This window comes from Prinia subflava, chromosome 26 (assembly GCF_021018805.1).
Source record: "Prinia subflava isolate CZ2003 ecotype Zambia chromosome 26, Cam_Psub_1.2, whole genome shotgun sequence".
Taxonomy (NCBI): Eukaryota; Metazoa; Chordata; class Aves; order Passeriformes; family Cisticolidae; genus Prinia; species Prinia subflava.
In genome coordinates this window covers 878,210-884,587 of record NC_086272.1, presented here as the reverse complement: position 1 = coordinate 884,587, position 6,378 = coordinate 878,210, and positions in this window count along the sequence as shown.

Sequence of the window (6,378 nt, the reverse complement as noted above, 5' to 3'; positions counted from 1 at the left end):
GGAGTTAGAGATATTAATTACAACAGTTTTGATATGGTGCAATTTATAATTCTTTTGAATTATATTTTGGCACAACATAATCTATCTGTGTGTGCGCCATATAGCTGACAGAAATGGCAGCATATTAAATTGATCATGGGTTTTAACAAAATCTTGGAATACAAGCTGCACAATGCTAAAATGCTGTTATAAGTATTACACTTAAATTTTATATTATAACTAAGTTCTAAATGATAACAAAAAAATGGTCCTGTCTTTGTCTGAAAGACAGGTGTCTGCCAGGGAAAGCTGGAGCCACCCTTGGAATGAAGAATTCAAACTCTCTCCCTCTGAATTATTGTAATTTTGAAAATTAGGGAGCTCTCAGGTGAAGATATGGGACTATAATAGTAGTTCCTTTCTGGTGTGTATACACAGGTTAACAAACAATACCAACCCCAGCATTATTGACAAACAGAAGCAGAACTCAGGAACACTTCCCCAAGGACACCCTGGGGCTTCTGGGATTTCCCTCTTGGGGACAAAGACATTCATTCTCTTCCTAGACCCCAATGCCCAAAGGGGCCCAAGGTCAGGGGGGTCCTGGTGCAGCTGCCTCACAGCTTCTGCTAGGGTTTTCTTACAGAGCCAGAGCTGCTGGGCCTGGGGTCCCCAAAGCTTTGAATTAATTGTTGTAACACTTTTGGCATAAAACGTGTTCCTCTGCCTAAGTCTTTCTTATTAACTATTCTATATCTTGGACTAATTTTTTTCTAAAAGGGTTTTACTTACCACATTAGCAGTAGCCTTGGCAGTGGGAACTGCCTCCACCCAATGAGTTAAATGGTCTGTTATTACTAATATAAATTTCTATCGTTGAACTTGAGGAAGTTCTGTAAAATCTACCTGGATACTTTGAAATGGTCTAAGGGCTAATTCCCGACCTCCCTGGGTGGTTTTCCTCATTACTTTTTTATTTATCTTTTGACAAGTTATACATTTTTCAGTTATCTTCTCTGCTATCTTATAAATTCTAATGTATTCATAGTTTCTTAGGAAATAATCACACAAAGCTTGGGTACCTCAGTGAGTTTTCTGATGCATGTCTTTTAATATTTTTTTAGTAAGTACTTTATTAAGTAATTGCTTTCTATTAAGAAGTTTCCATTTCTTTGATTCATCTGGTTCACCTCCTATCTCTTTCAATTCTTTTTCTTCTGTTTCACTAAATTCTGGAATTTTCAATTTTCTTTATTTGGAGTTAATATTAACATGACCTTTTCAGCTTTATTCTCTGCTGCACCTTAGCTTTCTGGTCTGCTAAATTATTTTTCTTTACTTCTGGAGTTACTCCCTTTTGGTGACTTCTAATATGTACTACAGCTATCTCTTCAGGTAATTTTAATGCTTCTAGGACTTCTAAAATGAGCCCCTCATGTACTAATCTTTTTCCTCTTGAATTCAGCAAACCTTTTTCTTTCTAAATTTTTCTAAAGGTATGTACTACTCCAAAGCAATACATGCTGTCAGTGTAAATTGTACCCCTTTTACGTGCTAAGTGTTTTAGTGCCCTTTTTAGAGCATATAATTCACAGGTTTGAGCTGACCAGTTTGAAGGTGATTTCCCTTTTTCAATAGTTTGCATGTTCTTCTCATCAATTACTGCATATCTTGACATTCTTTTCCCTTGTAGGCATCTGGAGGATCCATCCACATAAATTATTTCTCCTTCTAGAAGGGCCTGGTCTTCAAGGTCTTCTCGAATCTTTGTCTGGTATTGGATAATTTCTAGACAATCATGTATTAAGTTATCTGTTGGTTCCCCATAAAAATTGAGCTGGGTTCAGGCTTTTATTTACTTCTAATGTCAAATTATCACTGTCTATTAAGATTGCCTCATATTTTAGCATCCGAGAGTCTGTCAACCATTTTTCAGCCTTTTGGTTTAACACATTTCGAACTGCATGAGGCGTGCACACAATTAGTTTACCTCCCTTAAATGTTGTACCAGCCTGTAACTTCCATCAGACTTTTTTACTGGAAGAATGGGGGTATTATGAGGAGACATACAGGGTTCTAGTGTACCATCCCTTATCAGTCTTTTTATTACCGGCTTCAAACTTTCCCGTCCTTCTAATGAGATAGGATACTGACGCACCCGTATGGGACAATCTTTTCTTTCAATTGTAACTTTTATGGGATTAATATTCAATCTTCCCCTATTTCCTTCAGCAGCCCATACCTCCTTCTTAATTTTCTTTTTATCCTCCTGTTCTAATTTTAATTGGAAGTCTCGTCCCAATAAATTGCTCCTTGTTCCTGGGACTAACAAAACATCTCTTATCTAAATTCTGGTATCTCTCTATATCACCGCATCCCTGATGACAGGCAAAACTCTTTTCTTGCTCCTACCACTCCACTGCATCTTTACTTACACTATGCCTTCCTGAGATATTTACTAACTAAATTCTTCTTGCTATTGCACTTTCCACAAATTCTAACTCTTCCTCCTGTCTGCATTTTCTAAAATATTTTCTACACATCTCATTTTATAACATAGACTAAGCAAATAATCTAGTGAACACTAATACTTCCCTTTCTTCACTCCTCCTCCTTCCACATCCATTCATCAACTGTAGAAGAGACACTTAAAAAGCACTAAACACTGACTTCACATGGCCAAGCTCTCTCTCACCAAGTGAAAAACGCTTGAAAAATGTTAGCACATCAAGCAGCAGTCATTTAAAAAGCACAGCTTTAGACACTGTCTCCTTTCTTCTTAAAAAAACCACAAGTCTTTCTTAAAACATCCCAGAACACGTGTGCACGCTGTCTGAATTTTACAGGCTACTGCTTTGAGAGAAACTGAAGGCCAGCGCATGAGAAACACTGAAAAAATCTTTAAAACTTCTATGACCCGAGTCACTCGGTCATAAGGAAAAGGGCAGCTGCAGTGGGCGCTGATAAGCGAGCTGGAGGAGGGGCGGGCAGGGAGCTGCGCGTCCCACGCGCGGCTCGGCGCCGCCGCCTCCACCGGGCAGCCCCTCTGCCATGGCACGGCTGTGCAGGAATGCGGCGGCCGCCCCTCTCCGCCGCCGCCACCGGGGATGAGAGCCTCGCTCGTCTTCCCACTCCCGGCAGGAGAGGCGCTCGGCCCACCGTCCCTCTCTGCCCACTCCCTTTCTTCCTGAGAAGATCTGCATTGACTGCGGTTTCTAAGGGAACGGCTTCCCCAACAGGGAGTGGGAAGCTTTGGAGGACTGATTACTGACTTTTGGTCCTCCAAGGACGGGGCATGGGCGGGGTCTGCCACCGGAATTCCCGAAGGGGAAGCAATTTCCGGTCTCCTCCATGCGGCCACGCCTCTGCACGGCCCATGCTGGCAGCTCCAGCCGCCCCCGGCAGTCACGCCCAGCACCACTGGAGATGGAATCGCCACCGAGGCAGCTAGGGACCGGACCAGCCCGCCACACGCCGACAGCGGAGGAACCGCCGCCGGGAAGGGGAAGGGGGGAGGGGGAGCCAGCTGCCCCGCCGCCGCGAACGGGAGGGGGGTGAGGGGGTACCCGCCGCCGCCGCTGGGAGGAAAGGGTGAAGGAACCAGCCGCCCCCCCCCCCGCTCTGCAAGCGGAGGGGGACTCACCACCGCGGCTGGGGAGGGGAGGGGGACCTGCCGCCGCTGCTGCAGCTGGGGGGCTTTTCCAGGGTCGGCTAAGCCACCACGCAGTCACCCCCCCACGTGGCTCATGGCGACTGTACTCGCCGCTTCCAACAAAAAGTAAGGCAGTGGCGGCAACGCTCAGCGCTGCTAAAACAAACTAACAAACAAAATACTGGGAATGAGGTTGAAAAAGCCATTGCGGGAAAATAGCGAGAGGGACCGGAGTGCGGGCCAGGTCTGTCGCGTGCAGAGAAGCGGCAGCCGGTCCCGAAGCGGCGGGCGGAGGGACCAGGGGGGTGCCAGGTACCGACTGAGCCGCCACTGCGAACAGCGAGGGAGGGGAGAGGGGAAACCGTCTGGGCTGCCGCTGCGAACAGCGGACTCGTGCTTGGGACGGAAACTGGGGCAGAAACAAGCGACAAGCCAGAACCTGGGACAAGCACTGGGACTGAGACAGGCACCAACACCGGAGCTGGCAATGCAACTCCCAAGGGACAATCTTAGGGTGGTATCTCTGTCGATGGTTTCTCCCCACTGGACTTCTATCCCTTTTCTTTCAAAATTTTCTCTTTTCTACCCATCCCTGTCTCTGTTTACCTTCCCTTTACCCCCACAACAACTACTTTTCTCCTTTCTCCTACACTATTTCTTAATACAATTTATCTTCTCTGAGGAACTATAATAAAGCTTAAAATAAAATAAAAATCTACACTTTCTATACTTTCATTCGTCCACATTCACTCCACCCTATTTTCCACTTAATCTCACACACAACCAACAATCACAACAACAACAAGGTACCCTTTTCTTTTTTCATACAACTTTTACACTCTGTAAGAGTCCCTGGCCAGATAATGTATTTCACAAACCTTCAATCTGGCAATGTTGGGATTTCTCTTCCCAACCCCAGATGTCTTGGGTTTATTTCATAGATTCTGCAGAATTTAACATAACCCTGGATGTCTTAGAATACCCTTAACCCAGCTGAACCCCTGGGTGTTCTCTAGATATCATTCAATCCAGATGGTTATTAAACAATTCTGGGTGCTCTCAGAATTTTCCTCAACCCAGCTAAAATTCTGGGTGTTCTTGGAATATTTCTTCAACCCAGCCGATTATTAAAATAACCTGGGAGTTCTTGGAATAATTTCCTCAACCCAGCAAAAGCTTTCAGGGTCCCCTTTTCACACACTTCTTCCCGGGGGCTTCTTTCACTCCTTTTTACCATTCACTTTCGTCCTCGGACTGGCCGTTTCCCTCTCGGGAAAACGAAAACGCAGCATAGAGGACTCCGCTTTCACTTGGAAGGTCTGGGTTTTACCCCAGCCCGCCTTTCAGACACACACTTTCAGCCCCCGTTCTGTGCCAAACGCTGCCCTCCCCCAATCCCAGCAATTCTTACCACTCCGTTGTCCTTGGGTCTTTATTCGTGTACACTTTGATGTTAGGAGCTGGTTACCGCGGTTTTTAGGGAATTCTTTCCCTTCTCTTTGCCTTATTCTCTCCTTTTGTCCTTGGATCTTACCCCTTTCTGGGGTACTCTGCAAGGAACAGAGCCGAGGCCGCCTAATGCAGGTGGGACGCGTCTCCCTGGCTCTAATCCTCTCACAGCACCCACAGTGGGGGTATTTTAACTGACCTCTGCTACCAAATTGTGATAAACGCCAATAACTCGCTTCTTGAAATTTATGAAAATTTAATAAAGAACAAAAATTGGTTACAAAAAAATTAATACAATAATAGAAGTTTAAAAAGTTTTCAGAGACAGGACAAATAATGAGACAATAAGAGCAAAAGACTACCATCCCCTCTCCCTCTCAGACAAAGGCTGCGAAGGAGAAGGGACCCGTTAGGGAGAAGCCTCTCTATTTTTGAGGACAAACTTTAATGATTATGCATACTTTATCTAAGAAAAGCCCATTTGCCAAGAGCCTTTTGCAAAACCCCTGGTGTCCTGGAGTCTGGCTTAACCAGGTAGCTTTGTGGATTCAAGGAGATATGCATGGTCTGGCTTGACCAGGGTGGTTTCGAGGAGATATGCATGGTCTGGCTTGACCAGGGTGGTTTTGAGGAGATATGCATCTTTCCCTCTGAAACATCCAAGAGGGGTTTTAGTCTGGCTTGTTGTAATTGTTCTCTCTGTGTAGAAACCTCCGGGTTATCTTCTCTTTGCTCTTGAGCTAAGGACAATACCTTACACACACTTCTTACTTAGATTCAATGTTAAAAACTACATTTACTATATTATTTTAAATGTTAATATTGCATAACTTTTCTACCTAGCATATTACATATAGTAAATACCTGCGTAGAGCCACACACACAATATGCCTTTTTCACACTAATATCTAACCTGTACCTTCCCTGACGTAGCTTGAGACTGTGTCCCCTTGTTCTGTCAGTTGCTGCCCGGTGGAATGGATATTATGGATTATAGTATGTTAAATCATAAACACAAACTGTAAATATGTCACATGAAATGTAACCTTAGTTCCAGCCAGCCACAGAATTGACAAATTCCGAGGCAGGCAACACCCAGAAACCACCATTTAGGAGGAGATAATGAAATGTTGGGAACCTGGGGCACCGTCATTTGCATCAGAAAGGAGGAACATTAAAATAAGCAATCAGTTCTTCCTCCCAAAGGCAGCAGAGTCAGAAGAGCTCCACCATCTCGCTGATCACTGGAGAAGAACATCTGTCCATTCAAAATTTCGGCTCCCATTCCCTCACGGGAG